General features: G+C 43.4%; 1 protein-coding gene across 5 annotated transcripts in view; it reads left to right on the top strand.

Moving 5' to 3' along the window:
- COA1 (cytochrome c oxidase assembly factor 1) overlaps positions 1–14,049 on the top strand; it is a 147,151-nt gene that overhangs the window by 118,307 nt on the left and 14,795 nt on the right. For all 5 annotated transcript variants that reach the window (XM_073550039.1, XM_073550038.1, XM_073550036.1 and 2 more), the window contains one exon: positions 11,924–11,989. The gene's annotated coding sequence lies outside the window, so the exon portion shown is untranslated. The remainder of the gene's footprint in view (positions 1–11,923; positions 11,990–14,049) is intronic.

The raw sequence follows: 14,049 nt of genomic DNA, 5'->3' as shown, positions 1-14,049 counted from the left end.
GCACTGCCAGTGGTCAGAACGCATAACATGAGGTGCATATGCACATATCTTACTGCATTCAAAATGAGACATTTAGCAAAATATTGATCAATATATTGAGCCACCCCGCCACGCCAAGGCAATCTCATATGGGGGGGTCCTACTCTACATTTTTATTATTCACTGTGCCATTGCAGCCTCCTAAATGTTTTAAAAGTGAGACCATATCAAATGCAATCCATACCTGAAGCATATCTGCATCACTCCCGTGCAGCCAGATGGAGCAGGTGCAGATGAAGGCCAACCAGGTCTGAACACAGACATCTCAGGTTTGACCTCCACACACTGCCTGACCAGCAAACACAGATGAAGGGCAATGCAGGCTCTGACATGGATGCAAAAATAAATAAAGCCTGGGGCAGGGTATGGTCTTGCTTTTAAAACATTTAGGAGGCCGCAATGGCACAGTGAATAAATAAAAATGTAGAGTAGGACCCCCCATATGAGATTGCCTTGGCGTGGCGGGGTGGCTCAATATATTGATCAATATTTTGCTAAATGTCTCATTTTGAATGCAGTAAGATATGTGCATATGCACCTCATGTTATGCGTTCTGACCACTGGCAGTGCTGGCTCTTCTCTTTTTTTATTGCAAATTGGTTTTGTGGCTGACCACCACTGTTGCCGTGCACGCTGGGTCATGTTCGCCATCTTTTCTGTGTTTATTGTGATTAATCTAGGCTGCTGTGCACACTCACGGCAGCCCCGCCCTGCCCCAGGCTTTATTTATTTTTGCATCCATGTCTGAGCCTGCATTGCCCTTCATCTGTGTTTGCTGGTTGGGCAGTGTGTGGAGGTCAAACCTGAGATGTCTGTGTTCAGACCTGGTTGTCAAACCTGAGATGTCTGTGTTCAGACCTGGTTGGCATCACTCCCGTGCAGCCAGATGGAGCAGGTGCAGATGAAGATCTGCACCTGCTCCATCTGGCTGCACGGGAGTGATGCAGATATGCTTCAGGTATGGATTGCATTTGATATGGTCTTGCTTTTAAAACATTTAGGAGGCCGCAATGGCACAGTGAATAAATAAAAATGTAGAGTAGGACCCCCCATATGAGATTGCCTTGGCGTGGCGGGGTGGCTCAATATATTGATCAATATTTTGCTAAATGTCTCATTTTGAATGCAGTAAGATATGTGCATATGCACCTCATGTTATGCGTGCTGACCACTGGCAGTGCTGGCTCTTCTCTTTTTTTATATTAACGATCAAAGTATTTGGCACCTAAACAGTTAACATTTTTAATTCCAAGTGGGCATTACCAGATAGATTTCACTGAAGGCATGTGCTTCCTCTATCTGACTGACCAATGATATGGAAGCTGAAACACACTGGGTAAAAGAAGAACAGGCATCCACAATAGCTTAGATCAGACTCAGTGTGAGACAGGTATTTGACAGACAGTCTCCTCTCCTTACTTCGGAGTGATGACATGTGCTGGAGCACAGCAGACCTGAGTGTGATTAATTGACAGCTTTCAGCTTTTATTTCCAGCAATCAGCATGTGGGGGAAGTGCAGTAATGCAGAAGTTGTGTATCATGACAAAAAACTTCTAGTAGCTCTACTCTCAAATTCAAACTCATGTGACCTTTATCGGCAGGATCAAATAAACATGAGCATTGCTATAGCAAGTGTAGTGGTGTCAACTGTTTTGTACTGCTCCTCCCACACACCGAACGCCGAATATGAAAGAATAGATTTAAAAAAAAACACCTTCCACAAGCTCTCAGACTGTGAGCTGAGAGCAAAAATAGGCGGAACCTCTCTTGCAGTCTCCTGCTAATTGCCTGACTGTGTTATGACATTCTCCTTCAGGCTTTTTTGGTAGACCGCAAAATTCATGGGTCCATTTACCATAGCAAGTCTTCCAGGTGCTAAAGCAGAGAAGGGGGAAGGCAGAGAGCCAAAACAGGACAATCAGAAAGTCCATATTAGTGAATACACTTACTTTATTAAATACAAATAACAAGCATGGATAATCGAGCGTTAAAATTCAACATACATGTTCAGCTATACATGCAGGGGGCACATGGGACCACATGAGCAGATAGTAGTATTTTCATATATACTTATATTAGTTACTTAGAATGTAGAATAGTATAACCCGTCCACAGTAAAATATTCGGGTGAAGCAACAACAGACAATGATCATTAGCAATAAAATATATAGTATCACATGACCGCTCATTACCTGGATAAGTCCACCCACAGAGGCCCAGTGGTATACCCGCCCACCCCAATGCATGTTTCGGGATGACTTCTTCTTCGTGCCCCCCAAAGCACACATGTGATTTGCACACTTAGTCATGTACCAACGAGCTGCTCTTCCTAATGCTCTCAATGGTCAGTGAAAAACTGAGAGAAGCTCGTTGTCACAGGACCAGAAGTATGAAAATCGCATGTGACTGAAGTGTCCATGTGATGACTACTGGAACCTGCAGAGCTGAATCCTGACATTGCAGGCTTCTGAATTCTCACAGCGAATGCACTGCACACTTTTAGGATTCTCCCTTACCGGTGGCAAGAGTACACAGTCATGTCAGCACAAGCATGTGATTTATATACTTCTGTCCACATTCCGACTAGACGTGCCCGGCCATTTTCATTGAGTGAGGCCACACATGTCTAGTCAGCATGTGACCACATGTATGTAAATTACCGGCACGAGAGAATCCTAACAGCGTTCAGTGAGCACTGTGAGAATTCAGAAGTCTGCAGTCACATAGAATGACTGCAGACTCAGCACAAACCTGAACAACCCCTTTAATGCTCCTAACATAAATAAAAACATGAGAAGTCAGTTTCACAAATAATATTTACATCCAGGTACCTTATAGATGATGTCGTCTCTGGAGTCATTCTTCTTCATCTTGTCCAGACCCCATAATGAGTTTTCTCATCCACAGCCGTCTCTGCAGACTTCCATCTTATCCGATCTTCTGCAGCAAATCTCCACCGATGCCCTTAAAGATAGAAATGTCATTATAATGTTCATAAATAAAAATATCTGCCCTACGCTGGGCCCCCTCAATAAGTAATTGCCCCTCACTATATTGTCTGCACAAAATATGACCCCACACTGTCCCTCTTTTGGTACATGCTCTTCACACTGACCTCTCCTTTCCAGACTGGGATACCTTTTCACACTGTCCTCTCACACTGTGTCCTCCATATAGGGTTGTAGCTTTTCATCACACTCCCCCTCCTTGGTATACTGTCCCCTCCTGGCTCCTGGCTGTACCCTTACACTGTCCACCCATTCTATGCCCCCACTACTCAGTCTCTATTCTGTGCCCACTCACTTTTCTCCCCCCATACTGTCGCCTCACACTATTCCCCTCCCTCCTAATACTGTCTCCTCTCACATCCCCCCTGTTCACCATACTATCTCCTCATATATTTACCCCCTCACTCTTTATACTGTCTGCTCACACATACCCCTGTCTCCCCATACTGTGTCTGCATACATCCCATCACCCTCACTCCCCATACTGTGTCCACATACATTTTTCCATCGCTACACATACTGTGTCCACATACATTTTTCCATTGCTACTCATACTGTGTCAACATTCACCCGTTCAGTCCCCATACTGTCTGCAACCATCCCCCACTCACCATACTGTGCTGCCATCCCCCATACTGTTTCCTCATGCATGCCCTCATACATACATGCTACTCATTTTGTGTCCTCAAATCTCTCCACACACATTAAATCCCCCATCCCCACTCTAAATCTCCCCACACTCATTAAATCTTCCCATCCGCACTCCAAATCTTCCCATGCACATTAAATCCTCTCATCCCCACTCCAAATCTCCCCACACACATTAAATCCCCCCATCCCCACGCCATATCTCCCCACACACATTAAGTACCCCCCATCCCCAATTCAAATCCCTCCACACACACATTAAGTAACCCCCATCCCCACGCCAGATCCCTCCCACACATTAAGTACTCCTATCCCCACTCTAAATCTCCACAAGCATTAAGTACCCCCCATCCCCACTCCAAATCTCACCACACATTAAATAACCCCCCATCCCCACTCCAAATCTCTCCCACACGTTAAGTACCCCCCATCCCACTCCAAATCCCCCCACACATCATTAATTATCCCCCATCCCCACTCCAAATCTCCCCCACACATTAAGTACCTCCATCCCACTCCAAATCTTCCCCACACATTAAATACCCCCCATCCCCACGCCAAATCCCTCCCCCACACATTAAATAACCGCCATCCGACTCCAAATTCTCCCAAACATTAAATAATCCCCATCTCTACTCCAAATCTCCCCACACATTAAATAACCCCCCCCCCATCCCCACTCTAAATCCCCCACAGACATTATGTAAACCCCCCCTTTAATCTTTGGTAGTTTTGTCAGCTCCAGAGTGCAGCACTTACCACTAATGCTCTTTGCGCTTCTGGGCGCCGGCGAGTGACGTCAGCAGCGTTATCACATGACTGTACAGACGCGAGTACATTTGATCCCTGGGAGCCGGTGCACTGCTGCTTCCCTGTGCCGGCTGGCAGCTTGGCAGCCAGTACAGAGAACAGCTGACTCCCAGTTCGGAGGGGCGACAGAATGCAGTCGCCAGTGGAGACACTTTGGACCGCCGCATTAGGCGGCACGACTGCGCCCCCCTGCCGGCTGCGCCTGGGGCACATGCCCCAGCTGCCCCCCCCCAGATACGCCTCTGCTAAACGTGATTATGCTGCAGAAGAAGGGTTGTTTTTTTTTTTTCTTCAGTATGTGCAGGTATGAAAACTAGGGGGCAGGTCAGTGAAGGTTCAGTGACCTGTCAGCAGTCTGCATTATGAATAGCTAATCAGAGCACCACATGAAGACCCCCCACAGGCCGCCCCGGAGCACGAGCATATCATTAACTGAAAACTGAAAATAAAGATTAAACCACAACCACAAGACAGATTTCATCAACCAAGGTATCATTTTAATCAGTATAACTGATTGGTTATTGCATTGGCTCCTGTACCTATTGTAAAAACTATCTACAGTCGTTTAGTGCCTGCAGGCATTAAGCTTCGCAAATGGCCGTGCACATGATCACAGGCTCAAATAGATGTTTGTTTTTGAATGTACTTTTACGCTGGAAGCGTCTGTGTATAAGTATGCTGTAATTTAGTAATGGGGTATGCGGTGTGGAGTTGTTTCCAAGCCTGAAATATACTACACTGAGATTAGTCAATTAATCATGATTATGGCAAGCAAGGAGTTTGTGTCATATGTGTCTTATGCCATTAAATTCAATTTTCTTCTGAGATAGATACAGTGGGGCAAAAAAGTATTTAGTCAGTCAGCAATAGTGCAAGTTCCACCACTTAAAAAGATGAGAGGCGTCTGTAATTTACATCATAGGTAGACCTCAACTATGGGAGACAAACTGAGAAAAAAAAATCCAGAAAATCACATTGTCTGTTTTTTTTTCATTTTATTTGCATATTATGGTGGAAAATAAGTATTTGGTCAGAAACAAGCAATCAAGATTTCTGGCTCTCACAGACCTGTAACTTCTTCTTTAAGAGTCTCCTCTTTCCTCCACTCATTACCTGTAGTAATGGCACCTGTTTAAACTTGTTATCAGTATAAAAAGACACCTGTGCACACCCTCAAACAGTCTGACTCCAAACTCCACTATGGTGAAGACCAAAGAGCTGTCAAAGGACACCAGAAACAAAATTGTAGCCCTGCACCAGGCTGGGAAGACTGAATCTGCAATAGCCAACCAGCTTGGAGTGAAGAAATCAACTGTGGGAGCAATAATTAGAAAATGGAAGACATACAAGACCACTGATAATCTCCCTCGATCTGGTGCTCCACGCAAAATCCCACCCCGTGGGGTCAGAATGATCACAAGAACGGTGAGCAAAAATCCCAGAACCACGCGGGGGGACCTAGTGAATGAACTGCAGAGAGCTGGGACCAATGTAACAAGGCCTACCATAAGTAACACACTACGCCACCATGGACTCAACTCCTGCAGTGCCAGACGTGTCCCACTGCTTAAGCATGTACATGTCCGGGCCCGTCTGAAGTTTGCTAGAGAGCATTTGGATGATCCAGAGGAGTTTTGGGAGAATGTCCTATGGTCTGATGAAACCAAACTGGAACTGTTTGGTAGAAACACAACTTGTCGTGTTTGGAGGAAAAAGAATACTGAGTTGCATCCATCAAACACCATACCTACTGTAAAGCATGGTGGTGGAAACATCATGCTTTGGGGCTGTTTCTCTGCAAAGGGGCCAGGACGACTGATCCGGGTACATGAAAGAATGAATGGGGCCATGTATCGTGAGATTTTGAGTGCAAACCTCCTTCCATCAGCAAGGGCATTGAAGATGAAACGTGGCTGGGTCTTTCAACATGACAATGATCCAAAGCACACCGCCAGGGCAACGAAGGAGTGGCTTCGTAAGAAGCATTTCAAGGTCCTGGAGTGGCCTAGCCAGTCTCCAGATCTCAACCCTATAGAAAACCTTTGGAGGGAGTTGAAAGTCCGTGTTGCCAAGCGAAAAGCCAAAAACATCACTGCTCTAGAGGAGATCTGCATGGAGGAATGGGCCAACATACCAACAACAGTGTGTGGCAACCTTGTGAAGACTTACAGAAAACGTTTGACCTCTGTCATTGCCAACAAAGGATATATCACAAAGTATTGAGATGAAATTTTGTTTCTGACCAAATACTTATTTTCCACCATAATATGCAAATAAAATGAAAAAAAAACAGACAATGTGATTTTCTGGATTTTTTTTTCTCAGTTTGTCTCCCATAGTTGAGGTCTACCTATGATGTAAATTACAGACGCCTCTCATCTTTTTAAGTGGTGGAACTTGCACTATTGCTGACTGACTAAATACTTTTTTGCTCCACTGTAGATAGATAGATAGATAGATAGATAGATAGATAGATAGATAGATAGAGGGCTTGAAAAATTAATCATACCCTGTGAATTTTTCCAATTTTTTTCATGTCACACTCACAAACGTACTGTATTTTTCAGATTATAAGGCGCACTTTTTTCCCCAAAAATTTTTGGGGAAAATGGGGGTGCATCTTATAATGCGGATATACTGTACCTTATCGGCTGTGGTGGAGCAGGGTCCCAGGGTCGCTGCTGGAGGAGGCAAGAGTGGAGTGTTGCTGCAGGCCGCTAGCTGGGATGAGGGGGTGTTCGGTGGTGCGGGGGCTCTCAGCGCTGAGATCTCATCTCCCGAGATCTTGGGGCCGAGATCTCCATCTGCGCATGCGTCGCCCCCGGCAGCCATTTTCCGGAGTCCACCGCACAGTAAGCCATGGCTCTGGGCTTTCACAAAATGTCGGGTAGAGCCCCCGCACCACTCAACACCCAGTCTTTCCCGGGGTAGTTTTACGCACAACATCTCGCATATTTTGTGACATTTTGAAAAAACAACTTTTGCTCAAAAGTCGCAAAATAGTAATGATAGGGGAAAGACCTTTTTTTTTTCCATTTGCCCCAAATTCATGACCAGTTTGCGCCATTTTGATTAATTTGGTAGAATAAATGTCAGCAGAAGGCAAAAAAAAGTGACTTCAAAAAAAGGAAATGATGAATCGTGGTCCATGTGTCAGTCCACACGAGGACCTTTCTCAAGGTCGCAGTCGTTGATTCCTCAGCTGCCCAGTGTTTGTTACTGGAACTTCCATCAGATTCTCACTAATTCTGGTCCCCATTTATTTAATGGGACTTTCATATAACTTGTGATCTTTAGTAGTAATGTCCAACATTCTATGCGAATATGCAGACTTGACTAGTTTACATTATTTGCAGCATTTATTATACCATAGGTTGAAGAAATATCTCCCATCTTACAGTGATGATAACATTTTTGACATTGCGATAGTAGTTTCCTGTAATTAGTGATTGATGGAGCTGCAGACTCCACCCTGATGACTGCTCATTGCATTGTCTCTGTAACCCATTGGGTATAATGCTAAAAAAAAAAGATGTCAATGCAGGTAGAGAGAAGGTTTCAATACAAGGTTGAAACTGCAGGCTGGGTGTTGATAGACTTGTACGGTAGGCCCACCCCACCCTCTTGCGTGCTGACTTTTTCAGGTTAATTAAACATGAGTAATCCTAATTAGTTTCTTGTAGTGATCTATAACAGTCTCATCTGAATGTATATCTTATCCTGTAATTACGCTGGAAGTTCTGTGGTTTCAGTGCAGGAACATATGATAGAGGATGGTATATGTGCTATGGCACCAACAAGGAGGCAAGGGAGAACAATCCTAAACCTTCTGGGCTAATAGGGAAGCCATCTTTTCAATTATACAATGGCTAATCCCCTTCTGAATTCCTGAGAGGCAATGTTTTCTAGGTTTCATTCGCTTATTGTTTAGCCTCTCAAACGCCCTAGGTTTTTTATGGAAGGGGGGTTCAGAGAAGTAACTAAAAGCTGTGCAGCGCAAAATGTTTTGTTTTGGGTCCCAAACATACTGGAGACAAGCATAAACATGCTCGATCGTGGTGAAACATGCCTGCTTATGGTCATAGGACAGAGTAAGCTTCCGGGGCATGCCATCTGTAAAGTGGCCATGTTTGTGTCATCATGTAATGAAATCATAGTGTGCAAAATAGTGGGAAACATAAGAAATATGTCTGTAGAATACTCTATAATGTTATTTATGAATGACAAATCAGGGTGCTAAACGGTACAACACGCTCTGTTTTTTACACTTTTGGTCATTTGTGCTTCTATAGTTATTATCCAAAGTTCGGGGCTTATTCTGGCATATTATTGTTTTTTGGCGTCTTTGCTTTTAGTTTGGCAACAGTAGTCCACTGAAGACTAAGGTCTCATTCAGATGTCCGATTTTCTCATGATCGAGGAAAACGGACCAATTACTTCCATCAGACTGTGGTCCGAGTATTAATCAGTTTTTCTAGTTTGTGTGGGGAAAAAAAACAAGTTTCTCCACCTTTTCATTTTTGACAGTCTATGAAAATCAAACCGCACTCTGATGTCATCTAACTGCGGTCCGATTTTGGCACTACAGTGAGGCCGGCTGCTAGTCAGGGTCGGGGACGCGGTTACAACGGCCGCTCTGTATACTCAGAGCAATGACTGAACCGGCGCCGCCCACGCCTCCATGACTGACACCAATTGCTACTGGGGAGAATAAAGTTCATTTTCTCACCACTGCCCTTCGCTGCAAGCAGGGTATGGACGACATAATAACGCTGTTAACCTGCAAATTAACCACATATCTTCAGGTGGCGCCTACTCATACCACGATTTCCAGCGCTACACTCCTCCTCTAGACTCATCCTTTGTATATTAATGCTGGATGTGCCATTTTGACTCCGGCCACACTGAGCATGCACAGCGCGCAGGTGCAGTCTATACCAGCGTTATATCATAGATATATATGTATGTCTACTACTGATCTGGTGGTGCATGAATACCCTTAGAATGAAAATAGTGACATACAAACTTTCCAGAGCTCCGTGGATCCAGCACAGGTCACTTCAGAGACCTGCTCTGTCCCCGGAAGTGATTACAGGCTCCATCGGTCCTCTGACTTTCAAGCAGAGCAGGCATCACTTCTAGAGCATGCACAGACCTTTGGAGCAGCCTGCACTTAATGCGCGGGAGCGGTGGAAGGTGAGTATGCTGCCATTTTTTATTTTAAGCCTATTCCTTCCTCATATGTTAATACAGTGGGGCAAAAAAGTATTTAGTCAGTCAGCAATAGTGCAAGTTCCACCACTTAAAAAGATGAGAGGCGTCTGTAATTTACATCATAGGTAGACCTCAACTATGGGAGACAAACTGAGAAAAAAAAATCCAGAAAATCACATTGTCTGTTTTTTTTTCATTTTATTTGCATATTATGGTGGAAAATAAGTATTTGGTCAGAAACAAGCAATCAAGATTTCTGGCTCTCACAGAGCTGTAATTTCTTCTTTAAGAGTCTCCTCTTTCCTCCACTCATTACCTGTAGTAATGGCACCTGTTTAAACTTGTTATCAGTATAAAAAGACACCTGTGCACACCCTCAAACAGTCTGACTCCAAACTCCACTATGGTGAAGACTAAAGAGCTGTCAAAGGACACCAGAAACAAAATTGTAGCCCTGCACCAGGCTGGGAAGACTGAATCTGCAATAGCCAACCAGCTTGGAGTGAAGAAATCAACTGTGGGAGCAATAATTAGAAAATGGAAGACATACAAGACCACTGATAATCTCCCTCGATCTGGTGCTCCACGCAAAATCCCACCCCGTGGGGTCAGAATGATCACAAGAACGGTGAGCAAAAATCCCAGAACCACGCGGGGGGACCTAGTGAATGAACTGCAGAGAGCTGGGACCAATGTAACAAGGCCTACCATAAGTAACACACTACGCCACCATGGACTCAGATCCTGCAGTGCCAGACGTGTCCCACTGCTTAAGCCTGTACATGTCCGGGCCCGTCTGAAGTTTGCTAGAGAGCATTTGGATGATCCAGAGGAGTTTTGGGAGAATGTCCTATGGTCTGATGAAACCAAACTGGAACTGTTTGGTAGAAACACAACTTGTCGTGTTTGGAGGAAAAAGAATACTGAGTTGCATCCATCAAACACCATACCTACTGTAAAGCATGGTGGTGGAAACATCATGCTTTGGGGCTGTTTCTCTGCAAAGGGGCCAGGACGACTGATCCGGGTACATGAAAGAATGAATGGGGCCATGTATCGTGAGATTTTGAGTGCAAACCTCCTTCCATCAGCAAGGGCATTGAAGATGAAACGTGGCTGGGTCTTTCAACATGACAATGATCCAAAGCACACCGCCAGGGCAACGAAGGAGTGGCTTCGTAAGAAGCATTTCAAGGTCCTGGAGTGGCCTAGCCAGTCTCCAGATCTCAACCCTATAGAAAACCTTTGGAGGGAGTTGAAAGTCCGTGTTGCCAAGCGAAAAGCCAAAAACATCACTGCTGTAGAGGAGATCTGCATGGAGGAATGGGCCAACATACCAACAACAGTGTGTGGCAACCTTGTGAAGACTTACAGAAAACGTTTGACCTCTGTCATTGCCAACAAAGGATATATCACAAAGTATTGAGATGAAATTTTGTTTCTGACCAAATACTTATTTTCCACCATAATATGCAAATAAAATGAAAAAAAAACAGACAATGTGATTTTCTGGATTTTTTTTTCTCAGTTTGTCTCCCATAGTTGAGGTCTACCTATGATGTAAATTACAGACGCCTCTCATCTTTTTAAGTGGTGGAACTTGCACTATTGCTGACTGACTAAATACTTTTTTGCCCCACTGTATGTGTGTTGCTGCATCAATTAACAGTAAGATTATTTTGTAATATTGCTTCTATATGTCAGTCTTGTGCCATAAACTAGGAATTCTGCCCTCATCCAAACATATGACGCTGTTTTCCCCACTGACCTAGCGGTATCATCATTTTTAGAATTCATGAGGGGAGTAAATGACTACAGTACTTTAAATACCTTTTTTTTCCACCTTCTTTGTTTTTCACTCCTTCGCCTGAATCAAAGATTGACGCCTTGGGCGAGCCTCATGCTGTTATCTGATTGTTCTGTACTGTATTACAGTAGATCTTTCATTTCCCTGCTCCACCTGAATGTAACATGTATAGTTGAGAAGCTAAACGTTTACTTTATCACATTAGAAATCTATGGTTTCACTACATCAGTATGCTGAAAATGAAATGGGAAGAAAGCAAAACATATTTGGACTTCATGTATAGTTTCTATTTTAAGAGTATTATCTACAATACTCATAAAACTTCATCAGAACAAACAACAGCAGTGCGGAGTAACTCATTTGTTTCACCAAATCTCTGAATTTATCTCTTTATAGGTCAGCAGCAAAAGTGCATAAAGTGAACCTGTGAGCAGGACTTTTTGGTGTACTTCACTTTGTCAGGTGGGTCCTATTTAAGTGATTTCTTGATTGAGAACAGTTGTGGCGGTAAACAGGCCTGCATATGGCTAGGGAATTTGACTCAGCTTCCCAAGATGTGATAAGCCACAGTTAATTTATGTTTTAAGGGGGGTGGGGGGGTGAATGTGTACTCACTTTTTCACACAGAGTCATGTAGGTTTGGATTTCTTTTTACCTTAAAGGGAACCTGTCAGCAGGACAGTGCACAGTAACCTACAGACAGTGTCAGGTCGGCGCCGTTATTCTGATTACAATGATACCTTGGGTGATGAAATCCATCTTGTGGTTGTTTAATCTTTATTTGCAGTTTTCAGTTAATGAAAGGCTCGTGCTCAGAGACGGCCTGTGGGGGGGAAGGTCTTCATGTGGTGCTGGGATTAGGTATTCATCAGTATGGCTTATGACACGTCACTGATCCCTCAGTGACCCGCCCCCTATTTTACATAATGTATATAATATGTTTTGGAAAAAAAAGCGTTCAGCAAGCAGGCGCCTGCACTACAGCATTATCACATCTATAATATTCATTTAATTATTTTATTTGTTGATATAAGTTTATTCAGAGAAAAAAAAAATCTCACAAAATAGCGCCAGTCGCGCTTACACAGTAGTATCTATAGGCAATCCGATAGATTCTACTGCGCCGGTGCCATTTTGCTACAGGATAAAAATGTCTTCACCAAGATGGCGGCACCTGCACAGTAACAGCTATCGGATCGCCGATAGATGCTACTACACAGGCGTGGCTGTTGCAATTTTGAGAGAGAATATTTTTTTCCTCTGAATAAACTTATATCAGCAGATAAAATAATTATGCTACAGCGCAGGTGCCTGCCTGCTGAACGTGATTTTTTTTTTCTTCAAAACATGTAATATCAGTGGCCTGTCATAAGCCATATATGTAAGCAGAGCACCACATGAAAAAATCCCACAGTCACGCCCCAGAGCATGACCATATCATTAACTGAAAACTACAAATAAAGATACAACAACCACTAGACGGATTTCATCAACCCAGGTATCATTTTAATCAGTATAATGGCACCAACCTTACACTGTCTGTAGGTTACTGTGCACAATCCTGCTGACAGGTTCCCTTTAATGGCCCATTAAGATGGGCTGACAAAACAAAATGATAGTTATACACTCAATTACACTATCATTTTATTGGCAGCACATCACCTTTTTATTTGGGAGATGTAGTGCTGTAATCACTCCCCCTACACCTTGACTGACAGCCAGATTTACATTGTGTGTGTGTGTTTGTATATATAGCATTGAAAATGTTTTCATACGCCTTGAACTTTTCCACATTTTTTTCACATTACACCCACAAACTTAAATTTATTTTATTCAGAATTTATGTGATATACCAACAAAATGTAGCAAATAATTGTGAAGTGTAAAGAAAGTAATAGTTTTCTAAATATTTTAAAAGTAGAACTCTTAAAATTGTATACAAAGTGCTCTCAGTGAGAGAAACAAAATAGGAATCTTGTGGGTACCCACAAGATTCCTATTTTGTTTCTCTCACTGAGAGCACTTTATATATTTTTTTCTACTGGCTATCACGGTACCAAACCACTTTTTTCGTTTTTCTTAAAATTGTGACGTGCATTGGTAATCAGCCCTCCTCAGTCAATACTTTGTAGGACCCCCCTCTCTGCAATTACTGCAATTAATAAAGTCTTTTGGGGTATGTCTCTGCCAGCTTTGCGCATCTAGAGGCTGAAATTTTTGCCCATTCCTCTTTGAAAACTAGATCTAGCTCAGTGAGATTGGACAGAGAGCGTCTGTAAACAGCAATTTGCGAGTCTTGCCACAGATTCTGAATGGGATTTAGGTCTGGACTTTGACTGGGTCATTCACACACATGAATATGCTCTGATCTAAACCAATTCATTGTATCTCTGGCAGTATGTCCAGGTCAGTTGTCCAGCTGGACTGTGCTGCCCTAGTCTTTTACAGCCTTTTTCAGATTTTCATCAAGGATTGACCTGTATTTTGCTTCATCCATCTTCCCATCAATTCTGATCAGCTTT

Source organism: Dendrobates tinctorius, unplaced genomic scaffold (genome assembly GCF_039654945.1).
Source record: "Dendrobates tinctorius isolate UK_male_01 unplaced genomic scaffold, ASM3965494v1 ptg000162l, whole genome shotgun sequence".
NCBI lineage: Eukaryota > Metazoa > Chordata > Amphibia > Anura > Dendrobatidae > Dendrobates > Dendrobates tinctorius.
Note: the sequence above shows the minus strand (reverse complement) of the source record. Positions and strands in the feature narration are given on the sequence as shown.